At 37.6% G+C, this 22,384-nt stretch overlaps 1 protein-coding gene across 6 annotated transcripts in view; it reads left to right on the top strand.

Moving 5' to 3' along the window:
* The window catches only part of ANO3 (anoctamin 3), a 373,740-nt gene that overhangs the window by 133,460 nt on the left and 217,896 nt on the right, over positions 1-22,384 (top strand). The gene's annotated exons all lie outside the window — the stretch shown is intronic.

Here is a 22,384-nt window from a genome sequence, read left to right as displayed (position 1 = left end):
TATGGGTACATACTTTGTTTTTATTTTTTATGTTTTATTTTATTTTTTTTCATACTTTGTTTTTAAAAGGAAGCAACTGCCAATGGAAGGACCACCTGTTATTGCTCAGAGTGAGTTATAAAAAAATCATACAGATCTCAGTTCTTCATTATTATCCAAAAACACTTAGTTTCCTTTATGATGCATTATGGGCCATTTATTTTCAAGTCTTTTACTCTTTGGCACAGAAGGCAACTTTAGCAGAAGGATAAAGGTGGAGACGAGGAGGGACAGGAAAGGAAGCACCAGTACAGTGGCTCTGGTTGGTTGCTTCTTAACCCTGAACGGGCATTTCAAAAAGACATACCAGACGGAGGATTAGCTACTTTAATTTTTCAGAGAAGCAGCAAAATAATACTTGAGATGCTTTCTGACCCAGGAGGCAGGAGACAGAAAGCTATCAGGGGTACTTTTCGCCATAACATTGACCTGCAAACTTCCCATTAGAATGGAGAACATGCTGGAACTCTCTGGAGTTCTACTTTCTAAGCTCACCTTCCTAACTAGTCTAAAAACCTCAGCCAAAGTGTTTAACATCTTTGGACTCTACTTTGTTGAAACATTGAACTCCTGACGCCTCCTGCCTTTTTGATTTCCCCTTCTCTGTTCTTTGGGGAGGGGCAGGTGGCTGTGTGAAAGCAGAGATAATGGCTTCCTGGGCCAAAGAGGAAAGCCCAGCTTTTAGTACACTTTTTTTTTTTTTTTTTAGTTCACTTTTAAGAAATAATTTCGCTGAGTAAACCAGTTTCTAGGGAAGACCCTTTGTTTTAATCAAGAGAGATTAATGTTTGCTTTTGCCTTTGATTTCAGCTTTATAATACCTAGAAAGATCAGGAGATATTCAGAAAAAAAAACCCTTATTGTAAGACTTTAGAAATATCACCATCACTTGAAAAAGAGACACACTCTCTTACTCTAAGCAGGCGTGGGGACTTTTCCTTCCATGAAAACTGTGAAGTAATCAGTGCCTGAGCCAAATCCCCTCCCTGATATTACTCAGCATTTTTCAAGAAGTCACTATAGATGCCAGAATCGTTATCTGTAAAAATGAAATACTGTCTGTAAAGCCAAATTTCTCCATTAGTTTAATGTAGGATCTTTGTTTTCAGCCCTGGATGTGAGCTCTTCATGTACTACTTACAAGTTTTGTTCTTTAAAATCTCTAAGCTTCAGCTACTACCTCTGTGAAATGAAGATATCACCTGGCAAAGTCCTAATGTGTTCAGCAGTTTGTCTGGCACGCAGACTGGGGCTCATAAATATAGTGAATAATTAATAATAATGATGATAGTTACTCTTCTTCCCAGGCCCGTCCGCCTCTTTGTGGACTACTTAGGAGTAGAACAACATCCTCAGCGATTCCCTTATAAGTTGTTGCCCTTTATTTTACTTTGTCTCACTTTTGTTGTTTTGGGGTATTTTTAAGGAAAACAAGACTCGAGGCCATCTAGAAGATCCCGTACAGTCGTCTTGGGCTGCAGTCACAAACTACCCAAACTGCTATGCCCATTTCTCAGGAAAGCCTCTCAAAACTTCCCATAGAGTAAGTTTAGATATTCATTTCATAATTTCAAAATTTCACTGCAAATAAATCGGACCTCTTCACTCTCCACTCAACCTGTATTTATCGAGCTCTTGCTGTATGCCGGGCAGGGTGCTTAGCGATGGCCTTATCAAGGACACTTTCATTCTTGAACCTATTACTGCAAAAACCTTCTTCAGAGGACTTTGGATAGTAGGAAGGCTGAGAGCTTTGCTCAACACCACCCTTTTTATATATATATATATATATTTTATACATTTATTCATGAGAGACCCAGAGAGAGAGATAGAGAGAGAAAGAGAGAGAGAGGGGCAGAGACACAGGCAGAGGGAGAAGCAGGCTCCATGTAGGAGCCCGATGCGGGACTCGATCCCGGGACTTCAGGATCAGGCCCTGGGCTGAAGGCAGGTGCCAAACCGCTGAGCCCCCCAGGGATCCCCTCAACACCACCTTTATGCAAATTGTAGGAAACTCTGCATTTTTCCAGGAAGGTGTTGACATTTTCGTTTACTGACAATGCCCCCCTGTAAGTTTTGTTTTCTGAAGAGGTCTGCATATACTTTTATTTTTTAAGATATTTTTAATTTTTTATTCCACTTTGATTACATTTCATATTGTTTTGTTAGGAAGCTTAATAAATTAGGAAGTAAAATGTGAGAATCCTGGGGTGGGGGGAAAGAGCATTCCACAGTTTATTTCTGAAGTCTCACGGGTACACCGGCGTGTCTTAGGCTCACAGAGAACGGGGAGTGTGTGTTTGCCTTTGCCTTAGCACATATTGGAGGAACACATTAGCTGGCAAGTCGGCAGTGATATCTGGTGAAAGTCCAACTGTGCTTCCCAGCCTGGCTTGCTCTGTTCATTTGATTTAGGATGGATTTCATGTGTCATTCAAAAGTGGGCAAGAAAAGGACAATGTGAGTTCTGGCTTCTGGTGGCTGTTATTTACCAATACAGCCAGCAAGACTTTCAGGGAAACCATAGGTCACATCAAACACAGCCTGTCCTAAAAGGCTTGGGTTTAATGGGATTAGCTGAAGCTGTTAAGTGATTCATCATTATTCGAAGGGACATTTGGTTAAACATGAAAAGAGTGTTTTTAATAGTTCCAGGGAATCAAACACTTCCTACTCAGAAAGTGGTTTAATAATAATAATGGTCTTTACACGTACATGGGAATTTGTGGACCACAAAGCACTTATATTCTCCTTTTTTTCAAAATAAATTGCTTGCTGTGACAGGTGCCCACCTCTAAAGCCTCTTAGCAACCATCCTGCTTTGTGTCCAGTTCCTGGTTCACAATACCCTGAAGGGAAATTGTTGGGGGAAACACCTAGTTTCAGAATCTCTGATGTCCACTGTTTAAGCCTCATTTTCCTCTCACTCATGTCTTAAGGATCTAGAACTTTCCTAGTCTCTTCCCCTGTTAAAAACAAAACAAATTCTGAAGCCATTTATACAGTGAAAGAAATGCATTCACACATGTGTACTGACTTGCCCTGGAATTTTGACAGGTGATTCTTTTATTTATGACTAAAGAGAAGGCATTGATTGCCTCCTTCTAAAATTATGAATAATAATAATAATAATAATAATAATAATAATTCATGAAAATTCATAATTCGTAAAGTTCCTGCAACATAGAAGAAAAAAGTTGGGGGGGAGATATTCCGGGGCCAAAAACTATACTTCTCTTAGGCTACTGAATAGCATCCTGATCAGCACAAAGGACTGGGCATCTCATCTAATTGAGAACCCCTCAGGTCGTCTACTCTGTCCCTTAATTCCTACCCTTCTCTTTCTTTACTTCCTCAGTAGATTTCCCACATGAATACAACTCAGGCCCCCCAGTGATAATCTCCCAATGAGGGAGAGCCAAACCATGAAGAGAATATAGACATTTTTCAACCCAAATAGAAAACACAGGTGTCTAGGACCATTTTTTTTTAAATCCTACATACACCTTAAATGGCTCAGAAGAATTACTGTTGTCTCAAAGTAAGAATATTGAGGTTTAAAATGATGACTTTGAATGAGCAAAAGCAGTATAGAGTTTGTGATAAATACGTGCCCTCTACTTAGGAATGAAGAGAAGTGATAAATAAGAAATTCCATCAGAGGTAATTATGAGTGTTTCAAAGCTATCAAGAAGTTCATTTATCCAAAACATCACACTTCTTGAGGGTTGTCAGGAGCTGAGGTCTTCCTTTGAATCTAGGATTTAGCATTAGACTCTGCCCATGGATGTCACTGCAAAAAAAAAAAAAAAAAAATACTGGGCATTGATGATGGTATAAATCAACTTCTCACAAGAAACCTATGCCTTAAAAAAAAAAAAAAAGCTCAACCTTTTAATATTTTAGTATTTTAGAACTGTGCAGATGTTTAGGAAATACTAATGTGAAATGTATAGATAAATGTAAAATAGTTGTACCTTGGTGAAAAGAACCAAGGTCTCAAATTCCCTGTGATCGAAATTCTGTCCCTATCCCTGAACTTAGGAATTGAGCTTTTTCTGAGCTGCAGGTGCTTTTCCAGACCCACCCTCCAGGGTAATGCCCACCTCTCAGGATTGCAGTGGAGGATAATAATCACACCACCACCAAACACAGCAGCAGCAGCCGCAGCAAGCACAGTGTGGATACTACCCCTGCCCACTGTCCCAAAAGCTTACAAGTCCAGTGCATTGTTTGATACTCGGTAACCCGTTAGTAGTGACATACATCATTTTTCCTATTTTCAGGGCGAGGGAATTGAGGGTTAGGTGCTCTATGCATTAACTCTTGATGAGCAGTCGATCTGAGCCCTGAACACACCCCTCCCTGATTCTGAGCTGCCCTCCCTGCTGAACTGCATCACAAAGCAGCAATTACTTTAAATGCTGGTTGGTTTCAACCCAGCAGGCATGTGAGAAACCAGCAGCAGCTGCAGGATCCAGGTTCCCCCAAATAGGAGTCCCCACATTCACCCCCTCACTAGAACTGAAATGCAGTGGGCCTCGGAGGAGAGGACTTCCCTGTGCGTAGAATTGGAGGGACATGAAACCATTTTGCAAATGCACTGTATTAGTCTTGGCATACTTGTATCATTGCATTTCTAGAAAGTTCATAGGCTGACCCAAAGACATCTGTCAAAATGACTCCTAAAATGGTATAGATTTTATGTTTGGCTTTGGTGCACTAGTAACAGTTTAGACAGGGGGAGAGGGGTCGGGCTTTGCCGATATATGCACAAGGTCCAGCTTAAACCCAGTTTCCATCACTCACTGGTACCTCGAGCAATGTGTCATCACTCACTGGTACCTCGAGCGATGTGTCTCATCTGCCCTAGCTCATTTCTCTCAATTATATGGGCTAAATTTTCAAGATCTAAAGAATCACCCAGAGTTTTTGTTAAATGCAAATTATTCAGTCGCTCCAGATTTATGATCTCATCTCCCTCCAGAGGAGGCGACTAGGAATCTGTGTTCTTAGCAAACATGCAGCCTCCAGGGCTCTAACCACGGAACCCATTTTGAGAAACAGTTTTATAAAATAAAATAACTGTGTATGCACTGAGATAATGAATTTCGGTGTGTGGACCGCAGCAGGTTGTAAATAGGTGTCCTCTACTATTAGTAGAGACGAAGTAGGTACAGCCTAGATAAACTTAGCCAAACACATTCATTTAGTCCATGAAAATGGAACTTTAGTGTGTTTCTAATATTAACTATAATCCCCTAATCCTTCCTTTTTAAGGTCGGATGAAGTTCCTAAATAGGAGTTACCATCTTGTCTCATTTACTGGACACTTCGGTAAATAAGTTGTAAGACTTGTAGAGCTGAGTGCTCAGACTTTGCCTTTGGCTGTTCAATCTTGACCCTAATAAATGCCTCAAATGCTGTCAATTCTTTATATTTGCTGTAGGTGTTTTAGGTCCTATTTTTGTAACTGTATAACTTTTTGAAAAACGAGGGGGCTTTAGTGAGCACCCTCCCGTGATGAATTATCTCACAGTGGTGTCTTTAAGGTACAATACATGGTAAAAGTTTATAGTTCTTGATTTCTGCCTAGGGAAGATGTGTGGTAGGCTTGTGGTATTTTATTTATCAATTTTTAATGATTCACCGTCATAATTTAAAGTCAATGAATAAAGCACTCTAAAAATAAATTAAAAAAGAAAGAAAAATATAAAAAAGAAAAAATCACTCTGTGAAATAAGCATGATATGAAATCACAGAATGTTGTTTGAATCTTAAGACTGTTCATACAGTGATCGGGACAAGCTGATTTTAATGGGTTTCAATCTCCTTACTTATGAACTCAGAATAACAAGTGCTGTGATTAAATGCCTATTCTTTGCCAGACACTAGAGTGTTTTGCCCATAGTAACCCACTTAATCTTCCTAAAGACCGATCTCTGTTACTGTAATTGCATAGACGAGGAAACCGAAGGACAGAAAAGCTGGTGCTCAAGGTCGCACAAGTAGGAGAGGTCGAGCTAAGGAGCTAAGGTGGCCGTCTGGCGGGTAGGAATGCCACGAGGATCAGCAAGTCTGCGGGGTTAGTTCCTCCTACAGGAACTGCTTGTATCGTGGCCTCGGGACTTGGTGACTAATATTTTTATAAACGCCAGTCGCTAACCTAACACCCTAACCTCAAATCAGTGAAATTAAGGGTTGTCCATTACTCAGCACAGCGTTTTTGCTCTTTATCTACACGATGGGCACTATCCACTTGGTTGTGCCAACGCTTCCCAAATCATTTTTCAAATAATTCTCCCCAAGGTTAGCTGACTGCAAAGATCCAACTTCTCTTTCCTTTTAGATGAAGTGAGTTTGATTCACTAACTTTAAGCTCAACTCAGACCTATTCAAAAGACATCAAAACACATTTTAGCTGTGAACTGGTGGGTCCTAACAGACACAGGGGCGCACTTGCAGCCGGTGGTACACTTAGAGTCTCCCTAAGATGCCCTTGACTACCAACCGCACATCGCAACACAGGATGGCCTCAGAGAGAGGTAAATGGTCAAGACCTTGAGTGGTGATGTCAAGCAGCTTGGATTCAAATGATGCTTCTTGGGGCTCCTGGGTGGCTCAGTTGGTTGAGTGTCCAATTCTTGATTTGGGCTCAGGTTGTGATCTCAGGGTCCTGGGATCCAGCCCACGTGGGGCTCTGCAAGCAAGGAGTCTGCTTGAAAATTTCTCTCCCTTTCTCTCTGCCTCTCCCCCTGCTCACACGCTCACTCTCTCTTTCTCTGTAAAATAAATAAATAAACCTTTAAAAAATGATGCTTCTTATGGTTTGTTATGTATGATTTTTGCCACAATTTTTACTTCTCTAAATTTCCCATTTTCTCCTATATATATTTGGATTGGTAGGGTTGTTTAGGGGGTTACTTGCTATAGTGTATACTAAAAAAAAAAAAAAAAAAAAGACATATGCCAATTTGCCTCTTTTTTTTTTTTTTTTTGCTACTTTTTCAGATCTTAAGACGTTCTAAGACATCCCAACACAATTAATGCTTACAGTATAAATGTTCCTACTAAACATAGGTCGGGAAAAGTCAAGCTTAATATCTTTTCTTTATAGTTCAGCACTTTGACTTCTTTTGAATCATGTTACATCTATAAATTTCGACATAACAAGGGTATAAAATTCAGAATACAGAGTCATCAAAAAATAATTCACATAATTGTTAGTCTCTGAATTCGCATTTCCTTCTGATACAGCATTAGCAATTTTTGATGGTTTGATATTTTGCTTGCAAAATTATAGATATTCATGAAATGAAAGTATGGAACATGACAACCGAGAAAGAATTTTATTTCGACAGGGATCAAAATGCATCTTCCCCTTCACCATATTTTATATGTTATAAAATATATCATGGTCCCCCCCCCCAAAAAAAAAATATATATATATATCATGGCCTGTTATCATAAGAAAGCAGCAGGTTTCAGATGTCAGCCACTGACAATAGGTATAGAAAATCGAGGGTAAGAGAGTAAATTCAAATTTCCTTATTGAGGAAAATACTGCCTTTTAGAATACTATCTTTGGTATAATGCGTCTGTTGGAGCACTCATATTTTGAATGATGTTTTTCTATTTCTCACACATTGCTCCAAGACAAGTGAGTTGGTGGTATGTGCCCCATGGAACAGCTTGCGGTTAGTCATGACTCTTACCAGATGTGAAGAAATCACCCACTCAGAGGCACTTCTACCCATTTAGACAACAGTACTCTAGAATTTAAATCACAGGTACACAGTTACTTTAGTACATAGTCCATAAAATAATGTTTTGCAAAACTTTATATGCTCTAAAGACACGATATAACTGAACAGGGAATGTGTGTACATGAGAATATTTCTATCTAAATATAATTCCAAAACCTAATTCTCATAATTTCCTTCATATAGCCTGAGCCCTGTGTGGTGCTTGAGTACTGCATTGTCTTTAGGAATGGCACGATCTGTTACCAAAAAGTAAAAAAGGGATGGGAAAAATCTGAACATTTCGTTGCTTCAGACCTAGTCTTGAAAAATAGCCTTTCATAACCAACTAGAAATGTGGCAATCAAGGCTTCTTCGCAATCACCTGATATCCCTTCCTTCAGCCTAGTTAGAAATCCTTGATGTGAAGGATGCTCAACACATATAAGGCTTAGTATGTCTGAATTTTATTTCTGCCAAGAATATTTTGTCAGATTTAAATCTATTTAACTCCTCAGTGAATGGAAAGATGTTATCGTGTGTTCACTGAACACCATTGAAAATAGCGGCCCTAAAGCATGGAGGGTTTGTAAGTGAGCTTGTTACTGTGCGCTTGACATGCATTAACTCATCTAATTCTTTCAGAAATCCATCAAAGAAGGTACTAGCCACTCCACCTTGCAATAGGGAAATTGAGGCCTGGCATGAGAAATGGTTTACTTAGTAATATAAGATGAACATTTAGTAAATGTAAGACAGGTGCTTAACAGAGCTGGCATTGGAACCAGCAAATATGGTCTTGTTCTCTGAAGAAGTCTTACCAAGGTGGCTGAAAAGAGCGGCTAACAGTACAGAGCCTGTGTGTGCGTCGGTGTGCCAGCCATAATTATGGGCCTTCATGTAATTCTTCATTAACACTTTAAAGGAAAAGTGTAAGACTGAGACGTTAAGGAAGTTGCCCATGGCCACAGAGCTGATGTGTGGCAAACACGAGATCAATCCCATAGGCTTGCTGGTGTACCGAGGGGTACATGAGGTTTAGGGAGACTGGCTTCTTTCTGCCATTAGTTACCCCGAAAAAAAATTGGATTGGGAAAAATAGCATGTTGAAAACAGTCATGGTAAGCATTTCAGGGTATGATCTTTGTACGTCACGCACAGTCGAAGGACTGTGGCCTCTTGTGAAATTCTCTCAGTTACGAGATACAACAGAGATATCAGCCAAGAATCTTCCAGAATTTCTGTTACAGCTTATATCTCACTTTTTCCAGGGATGGTGATGAACTATGAAGGTTTTCTTACCATCTCAGACTCTCTTCCGTTCTCCTACTATGCTAGACCGCCTTCTCCTTGAGTACCCATTCCCTTTATTGTGTCCTCTACCCTCTACCCTGCCCTCTCAAATCCAGGTTTAACATTTATTGTTATTTCGCCTGGATGTGAATACTGAGTTCTAAGTTTTCGCTGGAATAGGAAATGACGGGGGACCAGGAATCATGGTACATGATGCAGCTTATCCCAGGCCTCACAGTTGTGTGTTTTGGCAAATACTTTACTGAACATCTACTGTGTTCTAGGCACCATGCTCAACATTGAAAATACACCGTTCAATAAGATTTGACATCTGCTGAGGAAGCTTTGCTAAAGTTTATGTTCCTTTCCATTGATACCTCTATGTTGAAACGCCGTGAGCGTCTCTTAGCCATTTATATTTAAGAAATAACTGGCTGTCATCAGTTGGGACACCTGCTTTAATCATACAAGTGTTCTTGTGGTCAAGGAATCACTTAAAATTTTGAGAGGAAACAAGAGAGCCTTAAGAACAGCTGTCGTCAGCCTTGTCCTTGGGATAAACTCCAGGGAGCTGATCCAGCGTTGAAATCCAAATGCACTGCCTGTATTAGTGTTTTGGAAGTATTTTCAAATAAAATTTTCCAGTATCTGATGTTTGTAAGGCAGTAGTGTAAGATGGTAGCCGCATACAGAACCTTCAGATTCGTGCACTGTCAGTGCACAAAGGCAGCTATCGATGCTGTAGAGCAGAGAAGGCAAATAAATGATCATTCCCCCTCTTTCGGGCAAGTCAAATCCCGACTTCAAAATACTTCTTTACGTGGCCTTCTCAGGACAGAGTTCAGGTGGACATGAAAGTCTTTTGTCACACTTGTTATTGAATCTGGAATTCACCTCTACCTAGACCCCCGGTGAGAACACGTCAGGGTCACTTCTTTTATACTCTCTTGCTGGGTTTGGTCTGCCCTCATCAGTCTCTTAAGGACAGGGTGGCACATTTTTCTGCTTTTCGATAGTCCTTGTTGGAGAAAAGAAGTTAAGACAGTGGGGGGAGAAAAGAGGAATCAGAGCAAAACCAATAAGTTTGGGATTTCATGTAATGATGGAGTTATGAAATAATCCAGATACTGCTTGCATCGTACCTTGGAAGTCCGGGTATCTTTTGCAGGAGTGCAGACCTGTGGCCTGCTGGTCGAGGCGCCGTCACCAACAAGCCACTCACCACGTCTGAGTAGGCTGCTTACTGGGAAGTGGATCTGCGCAGTGTCTTTGCTCATCGCCTAAATTAAAAAGTGTTTTCTGATATTCAAATACCATGATCATTGTAGAAAATGTGGAAAAACATTATCACCTTCAAAAACTGTGCCTGTTCAAACATTCTACAAATTTTAAAATAATTAGGTTCTGATTTTCTAGTTTATCGCAATTTAGGCTTATTTACCACTTTTCTAGTTTATCATTACGTAGGCTTAATTGCATGTGTAGGTATGTCCATGTTCAGTGTTTTTTTTACAAGTTTCACGTTTTGGATATATATATATATATATATATTTATATATATATAATTTTTATTTTATTATTTTTATTTTTTTATTTTATTATTTTTATTATTTTATTATTTTTCCCAATTGGAACAAGTACAACTTGTTATACTTGCAATTTCTTTTTTTTTTTTTAGAAGATACAGATTTATTTGATGGGATACATTCTCATGATACATATGTGAATGAAAACTTTTTGACTCTAGAATAATTAAGACAGGAATAGTAATCCCTAAATATTATAACTTTGAACTGCAGAATGGCATCGTTTTTCAGCCCAGGGAATTTATTGTAGCAATGCTTTAATTATTTTGGATTCTTTCATTCTTGCCTCTTTATTTAACCATCACAATTGATTGTAAAAACTCAATTTATCCTCCCTTTTTAAAAAAATTGTCAGGTCCCCACCTCATTGTATTCTGGAAGCTGCTTACGATTCTCTTTTCTACCAATGACTCAGTCTCTCCATGAGTTGATTCTGTTCTTTATTTGTTCAAAAAGCACTTTTAATGTCAACCAACAAATTATTAACCCTAAATTATGTCTTTTATTTTACCCAGCCCTGTTTTCATATTGATGCTTTGTAACATATTTTTTTTTTAAGAATTCACTTTTATTTAGGGGGAAATTGCAGATTTCTGTCTACATTTTATTTGTTTATTGTAACATATCTTATTCAAAGTTTTTCTCTCCTGCAACCTTTGAGACATATTATTTCTTCTCATATTGAAAAAAAATAAAAGAGAGAGAGAGAGAGAGAGAGAGACATTTCATTAGTCCTGTAACTTACTTTCTAATCCTCATCATAGAGGAAGGGGACAGCTTTTCCAGATGCGGTAATGGTGAACTCAACCCCAAATCCCTTCAACTTTCTTGCAGCAATACAGCACCAAAGGTGCCTTGACATCTTTATTTGATCAATCTGGCTTTGTCTATTCCGGAATTCTTTCCTAGTTTCTAGCATTGAGGTAGGAATGAAGAATCATCCATTACTTTTTCGAGTTCTCTCCCTCCCATCTTTTTAACCACTGGGGAGGAGGGGGTAGTTCAGAGAGGGAGTGACCTTTACCAAGTGACTTCTCCAGAATTCTCTTAGAAATTTAAGTGAAAACTTTACCAATATATGGATTATATTTGTGAAAATGGATGTGCCTTGCTCTTTTTTCCCCCCCGCATTTTCTTTAATGCTCCCTGGATTTTATGTTTACTATTTTCCTTCGCTTTCTGTCTTTGCTAAATTAAATTTAGTTTGCTGGTTTTCAGCTTCAATAGTTTGAAAGGTATATATTCTGTTTTAGATTTTACAGATGCTCCAGCCTGTGCTCGCTGTTCAGTAAATATTCAATCAATCACACATTCCCCTCCTTATTTATCTTGATTACATTTGTCCATCCAAGCAATTTTTCTATAAATTTGAAACTGTTCTGGGTTTAAAATCTCTCTATAACTAAACCTGTCTACTTCCCCTATTTCCTTGAACATAATCACGATGAATTCTAATTTTCTGTGTATTTGCTGTTACTACCACCCACCAATAAACTATACTCTGTTGAGAACAGGTTCTTATTAATTTTTTATCACCAAAATTAAAATTGCCTGATATACAGTAGGTACTTATTTCTATTTTTGAAAAATTGCTATGCAATAAAAATCGAGACCTCTATTAAAATTTTTAGTCATTTTTTTCTTTTGTGAGCCTAAAGCATATTTTTCTGAAAGTAAATGATTCAGCATCTGAAAAGAGACTCCTGCAGAACTGTACTAATTAGGAAGTATTGCCAAGACAACTGTTGCTGATTTCTGTTGAAATACCTTAAAAAAATTAAAAAAATATATATTTGGGCATGGTTTAAAACAGTAGAATAGTGACCATTTTTTTTTTTAAGACAGTATCTTCTTGCCCATCTCTTTGCGCTCTCTAGGCTCTATTTGCGAAAACAATTTCTTTAGCTTTTCTACTTACTAATGTTTGTTCTGGGACTTTTATATTTTCTAAATTGTATACCTATGTTACAATTTTTGTTACATTAAAATGTCTATTGATTTTCTGTTGAGTTAGTGGAAATTTAACTTTTCATAATGCCACTACCTCACCTCTGCAATTCCTGCTTCCTTACTTTCCCAATAAAGCATTACTACTCTTGATTAAATCAATAGTTAATGTATATATTATTTTCACATTAAAATTGTTTAGTGCTTAGTCAAGTGATAAGTATCGTATACCAAGATGAATATCTTTTCAAGTAAGATTTCTTCTTTTTTTGAAAAACTTATTTTTGCATTTGCTATATTTTCATAACTCTTCCATAATTTTTTAATGTTCAAAAGTAATTTATCAAATGCCTCACATTTTTCCTGACACTTGAAACATATAAAATTATAACTTGTTTTCCTTAAAATGCCCCTCTCTCTTACCTGTCTCCTGCTCTGTTGAGAAATTTTTAAATTTCAGGATTAGTGCAGAACCGTCATACTGGGATTTCTCTTCCCACTTTTTAGATATTAGATCTCCTTTCTTGATCCAATGTCTTACCCTTTTCTTTTTTCTTTTGATTTGCTGCCATATTTTACTAGGACATTCTCTAATAGCTTTTTAAGAAAATGTGTTTTAGGAGTTAATTTTTTGAGCCTTTGTATATCATAAATGTCTTTTTTTTTTTTTTTTCCTACCTGAAAAGTTGATTGAATCTTTGGCTAGATAAAGAATTTGGACATTATCTCTTCTCAAAGCTTTTATGTCATTATTCTGCTGCTGACTTCCAACAGATAGATTTGCTTTCAAATAGCCTAATATCATTTTGGATTCAAATCAAGTCTCTTTTGTGACTTTTCATTTCTTTTCTCCTCATTACCCTTCCTCCCAAGTATTCAGTCCTGCACAATACCAATTCTTCTAAGCTTTTTAGCTCTTCTCTTTAGGGGCACCTGGGTGGCTCAGTGGTTGAGCATCTGCCTTTGAGCATCAGGTCTGATCCCAGGGTCCAGGGATGGAGCCCCTGCATCAAGTTTCCTGCAGGGAGGCTGCTTCTCCCTCTGTCTGTGTCTCTGCCTCTTTCTCTGTGTCTCTCATGGATAGATTAATAAAATCTGTTAAAAAAAAAAAAAGAATGATCTTCTCTTTATTTTTTTTTTATTTTTTATTTATTTATGATAGTCACAGAGAGAGAGAGAGAGAGGCAGAGACACAGGCAGAGGGAGAAGCAGGCTCCATGCACCGGGAGCCCGACGTGGGATTCGATCCCGGGTCTCCAGGATCGCGCCCTGGGCCAAAGGCAGGCGCCAAACCGCTGCGCCACCCAGGGATCCCTGATCTTCTCTTTAACTTGGCATTGTGTGAAATTTCATAATTTTGAATCTTGGCATGGTTCTAATTATTCACTATTCTGGTCACTTTGAATCTATAAAGTGATACCCTTTAATTCTGAGAGGTTTCCCTGTATTCTATAACAGTTCTCTAATGTTTCATTTTATTCATTTTCTTAAGCTACTGTAAGATAAATGTTGGAGCTTTGGGGTTTTTTTCTTTTTGCTTTCATTCGTCTCTCTCTACATACACACTATATATGTGTGTGCATTGACACATTTGTGTATGTATATGTATGTTTGTGTTTATATATGCATCCATATACCCCCATATATACATATTTTTAATTTTAAAAGTATTGAGGCATAATTGACATACTATAAACTGCACATAATTAAAGTGTATGAGTTGATAAGTTTTGGCTGTATGAGTTGATAAGTTTTACCCAAACCATAATCAATATTATGAAAGTATAGTTCATCCCCAAAGTCTTTTCAGGCTTCTCGCCACACCTCCTCCCTGCACCTGCCTGTCTCTCACGTCCCCAGACAATCACATGTGTACTTTCCATCACTTTAGATTACTTTGCCTTTTTTAGAATTCTATGGAAGTGGCATAATACAATATATACTCATGCTTGTCCTTTTAGTTCACTCCACAATTATTTTTATGTTCAGTTGTGTTGTTTGTATCAATAGCTCATCCCTTTGATTGCTGATTGGCATTACCTTATATGGTATATTCATTCACTATTGCTGCTGTAACAAATTAACACAAACCTTGTGACCTAAATGGCACAGATTTATTCTTATATTTCTTGTAGTCCAAATGAGTTTCACTGTATTGGAGTCAAACTGTTAGCTGCACCACAGCACCTGGCGGATGAACGTCTCTGTGGATATGTCAGTCTGTTCGAGCTCTCGGAGTCACCTGCAGAGTTACCTTCCGCAGGAAATGATGCTTCAGTGCATTGAATCGCTTAGTGAAGGCCTCGTGGAGTCTCCTCTGCAGGCTGTTATTGGAAGCTTTCTCTATTTTGTTGCCTTCTCCCTCACCTTATTTCTGCGTTTCGGAAGTTCCTTCCAGTCTCTCAGTTAACATGATCTCATCATGTATTCTTTGATCTCATAGATTAATAATTATTTATATTTTTTATTCTTATTTTAATGGGATTCTGGGAGTAGATATACAGGTGCTAAATGTTTGTGGTACAGCTTATTGAATGGATAAGCTGATGTCTCCGTAGCAGTGACAATCTTGAATAAGTGTCAATTGCGTATCCAGAGAAGGTTCTGCATTGACTTTTTAGATTTTACATCAAAAGCAAAGGCAACAGAAACAAAAACAAGTGGGACTACAGCAAACTGAGAACCTTCCACGTGGCAAAGGAAATAATCAACAAAATGAAAAGGCAGCTTACAGAATGTGAGAAGATATTTGAAAATCGCATCACTAAGAGGTTAATATCCAAAATATATGAAGAACTTATACACTCAATATAGAAAAATATCCAATTAAAAAATGGACAGAGGAACTGAAGAGATAGTTTCCTAAGGATGACATACAGATGACCAACAGGTACATAAAAAGATGCTCAGCATCATTAATCATAGGGAGATACAAATCAAAACCACAATGAGATAATCACCTCATACCTCTTAGAATAGCTATTATCAAAAAGACAAGAAATAACCAACCAGTGCTGGCAAGGATAGGGAGAAAAAAGAACCCAGGTGTGCTGTTGGTGGGAATATAAATTGATGCAGCCACTATGGAAATCAGTATGGAGGTTCCTCAAAAAATTAAAAATAGAGCTACCACATGATCCAGCAATTCCACTTCTGGGTATTCATTCAAAGAAAAAAAAAAACCCACTAAATCAAAAATATATTTCTATCCTATTTCTATTGCAGCATTATTCACAACAGCCAGGAGACAGAAGCAATCTGAGTGTCCATCAGTGGTTGATAAAGTGTGGTGTATATGCACAGGAATATTACTCAGCCATGAAAAAGGAAATCTTGCTATTTGCAACAGCATGGGTGGACCTTGAAGGCATTATGCTAAGTGAAATAAATCAGGAAGGAAAAGACAAATACCACATCATCTCACTGATATGTGGAACTTTAAACAAAGGAAGCTCACAGATACCAGATTGGTTATTTCCAGATGCAGAGGGTGGGGTGGGTGGGCAAAATGGGGGAAGGACGTCAAAAGGGTACAAACTTCCAATTATAAGGTAAATCAATCATGGGGATTTAATGTACCACATGGTAACTACAGTTACTAATACCGTACTGAAAATTTGAAAGTTGCTAAGAGACTAGATCTTAAAAGTTCGCATCACAAGAAAAAAAATTGTAACTTATATTTTGACATGTTAACCAGATTTATTATGATTATTTTGCAATATATACAAATATTGACTCATTATGTTGTGCCTCTGAAACTAATAGGTTATATGTCAGTTATACCTCATTAAAAAGACAAGTTCTGACATTAGATGTGTGAATGCAACATCACTTCTAAATTTTATCCTATTAAGCTTCACACTTTGGATGTGACTGCATTTTATACTTTTTTTGTCAGAAGCCAGAAAAGGCCAATTTAACTTAATTTTAAGTTTGGCTTAACTGTATCAGAGGTCGGTACTTAACACCCTGGCTAATGCAAAGCTGCTGTTTAAAATGAGAGGTATCCTGATCTTAATAAATGTCTAAAAGAAAGTTCTATCACCTTGGGAAGAAAGGCCCCTGGGTGTTTTTCCAAGTGTTTTGTAATTGCAGAAGTTTGGGAATATTAGATTTATATTTCATTTCGAATAATGACACTTTATTGTTCTACACTTTGTTCTACACATTTTGAAGAGACTTATTTTTATTGTAATATTTATAATGAAATATTATTGCACTTAACACAGAAATATGACTTGGAATATATTTGCAATATAACTATTGGTGTAATTGTAATGATTTAGTTGAACTGTGTTTGTTCATGCTTCTCCCTTATGAGTGCCAGGCAAAAAGAATAGAGGACGTTTGCAATAAACACATTTATTCTGAAGGAAAAACAAAGGGATCGTAATGAGGCTTCCAGTGTCAGCTGCCAGCTTTGGTGCTTGCTGATGATGTAGAAGGTAATATTTCTGGAAATATTGTTCCAACTCCTTTAAGTATGTCCTAGGTAGTATAGTAAGAACCACTTAGAAAACTGCCAGTAAATATTTAGCTTTAGTTCTTTGGCTCTCTGGTTTCTTTTTGCAAAAACCTCCTGTTTCTTTAATATTTCCATCTCCTCTCCATGATTAGTTGTCTTCTGCTTCTGCCTGTGACTAGTGAACTCTGTGCCAGATTTTTGTAAAATGCCTTTTTTATTTTCTTTTCACTTATCACCATTGGGATGTAGCTGAACAGTTGCCAATGGTTTTCTTTTACTCACTGCCTGATTCACAGGCTCAGGAGAGTTAGTGGAAGCGTACATTACCATCTCCACTGACCCCCTTCCAGTAGGAGTTTTTAATATGAGGAAGATGATTAAATGTGACTCACAGTACATCTTCCCTCACTGATGTTCTGTGGATCTTGAGTCAAGTCACAGACTACCTCATTCTCAAGATGGTGCTCCACAATCCATCATCATCATCATCATCATTTTTCCATATTTGCTTTGAAACCAAATAATAATGATAAACACTTTTAGTGCCTACAGTATGTTAAATGGTCTTCTTGGAGTTTTATGTATATTAATCTTTAATTTTCACAATAACTGTACAAGGTGGATTGTGTTTTTCCATCACTCCGTTATGGAAATGAAAGCTTTGAAGGCTTATGTAACTTAAATTCAGATTATTCTTCATGAACTCTAAACCAGCTACACTTGACTTGTTTCCCTCTTGTTTCATCGAGCAAGCCAATTTATCTTAAAGGAATGACCATTGACAAGCAAAAGCTGCGGATTTTTAAGCAGTGGCCTTATAGCAGTTTTGAACTCGTGTTGGCTGGGACTGATCCTAACCAGAGGGGTTTCACCACCAACTTCAAGTGTGTGAACAAAGTGTGCTTCTGGCATATGCTTCAGATAATCAGATGATCTCCTAATAATTTGATTTTGGGGGAAAGGAATTACCTTCCTGTGAACTCCAGTATAACATTACACCGTCTTTCTCCAAATATTCATTAAGATTATGTCATATTTTGTTCTTGGCTACAGTTCTGAATTAACTTACATAATCTTGCTTGTTAGTCTCTCCCATGAAGGAAGCCGTCATATGCATCCTCTTTATAGTATTATTCCCATCAATGGTGCCTTACACATAGGATATGTTCAATAGATATTTCTTAAGTGAGTAGCTAAGTGCATGATCTGGAATCTTTCCTCAAGACTCTCATGACTCAACTGGTGACACTAAAATATGCATGTATCAATTGAGAAAAAGTGATCGAACCGGCTGTTTGTCCTACAGTAAGTAATGTCATCTATGCATTTATCAAGAGAGTGGGAAATTTGGGGGAGTTGGAGTAATTAGGAATGTCATCATTCCCATTAAATTTAAATTTGTGCATGTCTAAGAGAGTGAGTCCTCCCATCATCCAGATGAGGAAGCTATGATCTAGAGAGACTAAACAACCTCCCCTAAATTATCCAGTTAGATATTGGCAGGACACAAACTCATCAGGTCATTCATGTGCAAACCTTAATTGATGCCCATTTTGGGGGTCTCTGTTAATCAGAGTTCATTGGCACCAAAGAGCACAGACTGGATGGCTTAAACAATAGAAATTGATTTCTCATAGTTCTAAAGGCTGGAAGTCCAAGATCAACGTGCCGTAGGTTTGGTTTCTCCTGAGGCCTTTTTTGTTGGCTTGCTAAGAGCCATCTTCTTGCTGTGGCCGCACAGAGCCTCTTTCTCTGTGTGCACTCATCCTTAGTATCTCTTCCTCTTCATATAAGGACACTAGCCCCTATTCCTATTATTGGTGCCCCATCCATATGAACTCATTTAATCTGGATTACTGCTTTAAAGGTCCTGTCTCCACACACCGTAACCTTGGAGGTTAGAACTTCCTTGTAGGGAACACAGTCCAGTTCATAAAATGGTCCAAATCTGTGCTTTTTGAGGATGTATCTTTGGGTTGTTTTCATATTCTTGAGGCAACCTATGCTCCTTCCTAATGAATTTCTCTTTACTTTAAGTCTCCTGTCAGCTTTAGTTCTTACTGATAACTGGGCTTTCTTCAAATTCCCTAACATACATTGCAAAAAGAGAGAGAGGAAACCAATTGGCCTAACTCGTTTCTCGAAGAAGGATGATAGCATAGGCCCCTAAAGAGAGAAGAGTTGTCTTTTAAAGTACAAATGCCTACTTTTGGTCCATTGAGCCATGACCAGGACAGTTTTTAAAATACTGCTTTTATAGTAGGGGTTAGGGCATATTAATTTGTGGTGTTATTTAGATGAGGAGGTAAGCTAGTAGAAACTGCAGTTAACATCTGGACAACAGATATTTTATCCACATCAAAAGCAAAAGGAGCTCAGTTTCAATGTGACAGTAAACGTTGCTGCCTTATGTGAGTCTACATAGCTTTAGGGTTCTCAGTTCCAAATCTGATAAGCTGAGCTGAGATTTTAATTTCATTTTTTTTTCATGCAGAATGAAACTTTTGGGAAACTTAGTCCCATCTCTCTAAGTTTGGGTCCTATTTGTTTTGAGGATCATCCAGAAGCACAGAGTCTAAACCTACCTACCCCTTAGGTTTAATAACCTAACTGGTTCAGCAGTGTACCCCTTGCTAATATTTTCAGCAATTTCCACAGTAATTCTAAAACATCATTGCCCATCTCTCAGACCATCATAGTCTATGTATTGACTCTCTCTCCAGTTGAAATTCTGAATTCTATAAATGTTAAATTCCACCCAAATGGGCCACAAATCCTGATGACAAAGAACTCTTAACTACGAGTTCTGAGGGAACTGTCTTCCCTCATCACAATGGATACAAATATTAATGACAGATGCGGCTCTGTGTGGTTTATAGAGTGAGCCAGAAGAATCTATGAACTGTGACTTTCTTCCAGTAATTAGAAGTTAGCTCTAACATGAGTTTCTGAATGATCTCTGTGTCCAAGTTGATATCAACAACCTCGATAAAAATAAACCTACATTTATTTTTAAAATCATACATTTCCTGGAAATAAAACTGGCAAAATTCCATTTCCTTTATTCTTACCTGATATGGGTCAGTGGCCTATGTGGAAGACTGGTAGAAAGTGTAAAGAGGAGATGGGCAGAGAGAGAATAAGCGACAGAGAGAAAAAGGAATCTTTTTGAAGAACTTGCTCTTTTAGATGCTACTTTATGTGCAAAAAAGAACAAAGATCTATAATCATGGCATAGTTTACACCCCTTCCCCCCCGAATTTACAGGGCCCATTTTATAGAATAAAATAGCTTCGTTTGTTTTTCTATCCTAGATCAATTAAGTAGGACTCTAAAGTAACACATATTTCAAATGCAATGAATCTGTGTCTATACACGTATGTGCTGGAAGCGCGGAGGTGAGTAGTGAGAGAGTAAAGGTGGCAAAAGCAGCAGAAGCTGAATTGTGAAATGTTTATCAGATTTCAGAAGGAACTCTGAGAAATGTCTCAGATTCTGTGCTGTCTAGAAACATTCGAATGTCAAAGAAACTATACCATTTCTCTTTGATATTTCTAATTTTCAGTTGCCTCCTCCTCTTCCACATCCCCCCCCTTTCTAAATCTTGTTTTTGTTTCAATTTAGAGCTCTGAGGTTAACAGGTTAACAAAGCTGATTTTGTCATACTTTGATTTTTTTAAATAGGAAGCCACAACACACAGTGGTTACCATCTTTTTAAAACTTTTGTTCTAGTGTCCTTGGCAACCTTTAGGGTACGCCTTTAATTTTAGCTGTTGTTTTTCAATAGTGTCTATTTTTCCTTCTTAATCCCAAAGTACGAACTCAACACAATACATTTTCCTAACTTCATCCTCATTTTCTCTTCGTCCCTGTATCAAGAACATCTTCCACTTTCCCTTCCAACAATATTGACAATTGTTGCTTACTGTTACTCCCTAAACTGAAATCTTCCTGGTTCGATGTATCACTGAACCACCCTGTAGGAGTTTGTTCTTGGAAACTCAAGAGAATTTCAGTTTGAACATCAACTATTGTACATTCTGCAAGCTGGTGATTACCTGGAGGGAACATGAGATGGAGCGGGTGAACACCTTCTCATCCTTTCTCTCCCTCTATACACTCAAGACTGCTTTTTAGGAATAAAATCTGTTCTTGGATAAAAACTAAGTTGCCCTATTTAGAAAAGGATAAGTATCAGGAGTGACTGAAATGGATTACTGGCCTTTTGTCTTCTTTGTGATAAAAGTCAGACCTGAATAAATTGGTTTTCATTGTTCTTTTTTTTTTTTAATAAAATAAATTACCACACATTTATAAAGGGTTGTCAGTAGATGGAAATTCCTTATAATTCAAATATGAATCTTCAAGGAACAGTGCTTCTATACTATATTAATATTTTTAATTGAATTCCGATTGATTTTACAATGCATCAGGCACTGTTATAAGTCCAGAAGTAAGCAAAACAGATAAAAATTCTGATTCTTAGGGAGTTAGCATTCTACTGGTAGAAAGAGACAGCGTAAGTAAGGAAAACACCTAGTATATGAAACAAATATGACTGGTGCCAAAGACGTAAAAATTAAAGCAGGGAAAGTCTCCATAAGGTGGCAGAGTAAGGGTCAAAATTTTAGATAGATTGTGCAGTTACAAACATTTTGTAAAAATTTTGTTTTTGAATATGTTGTTTTATGGAAATAAGAATAGTACATGATTATTGAGTGTTTGGAAAATGTAAAAATGTGAAGGATAACAAATCATAACCTACTACCTAGAAACCGTAACTTTCATCCTACTGGTTTATTTCCTTCCAGTTATTTTTTAAAATCTAAAGATTTATACATACAAATGTATGCGTACATTTACATTTGTATAGATGTGTATAGACAAAGACACTTGAGTGTAAGGGTTTGTTAAGGTCACTTCTATTCATCGTTGGTGGATGTAGAGTATATTGAGAAAGAATTTGGATTCTAGGACCAAATTGTTCTAGTACAAAACTAAGTTCTGCTACTAACTATTTTTGTGATTTTGGTCAAGTTATATATGTATTCCGATTAACCAAACACGTAACCTGAAACAGTAATGACATCTGGCTCACAGTGTCACAAGGATTCAAGAAGTTTTAAGAACAAACAGGCATTTATGCAAATAACAGACTTCCACTCCTACACCAGCAGAGTAAGATGTATGAATGGTGTCAATTTTACTTGGTTTTGAAATCTTACTCGCTTCCAAATCGACAGCTGTGTCACGGCGACTTTGTTTACCACATCTTACAGACCTGGGTAAATGGAAGTAGCTTTGAATG

The sequence above is a fragment of the Canis aureus genome, chromosome 23 (assembly GCF_053574225.1).
Source record: "Canis aureus isolate CA01 chromosome 23, VMU_Caureus_v.1.0, whole genome shotgun sequence".
NCBI lineage: Eukaryota > Metazoa > Chordata > Mammalia > Carnivora > Canidae > Canis > Canis aureus.
This window is presented reverse-complemented; position numbering and strand designations above follow the sequence as displayed.